The following is a 544-nucleotide window of genomic DNA, read 5'->3' as shown; positions in this document are numbered from 1 at the left end:
TCGGCGGGCAAGGAGAAATTATGACAAAGAAGTGGTGGGGAGGAAGGAAGGAAGGATGAGAAGGGCTGAGAAGAAGGGGATGAAAAACGGCCCCGTGAAACGGGATGATGGACTGCTAACGTCATAGGCTTGTTTAGTTTGGCAGCGGGAAGCGAGGTGAGGGAGCGATACTGACATAGAATCGAAAATACCTCCAAAAGCATCAAGTCCAACTCTTAAACCAGCATGGCCAAGCCCACCACTAAGCCCTGTCCCCAGGTGTCACATCTGGTGCCATGGTCTAGGGAATGAGGTGGAATGAACACAACTGGGGAGAAGAAAGGTGGGGAAGCCGCAGTGGAAGCTGCGGTGCCATGGGGACCTTGGAGACAGAAGGTTTAATCAGGGCTGAGGGGATGGAGGAGAGGCACTGGCAGCAGGACACAGCAAGGGGTCCCTCAGGACACACAGATAGGTGTGAACAGTGCCAAAGCTGGACACTCTGATCAACCCCAACCAAACCCTGATCCTCCCAAAACCTAATAAATGTGCTTGTCAGGTGGGA

Source organism: Geospiza fortis, unplaced genomic scaffold (genome assembly GCF_000277835.1).
Source record: "Geospiza fortis unplaced genomic scaffold, GeoFor_1.0 scaffold182, whole genome shotgun sequence".
Classification (NCBI taxonomy): Eukaryota; Metazoa; Chordata; class Aves; order Passeriformes; family Thraupidae; genus Geospiza; species Geospiza fortis.
The sequence above is the reverse complement of the archived record's forward strand: the minus strand, read 5'-3'. Positions refer to the sequence as shown.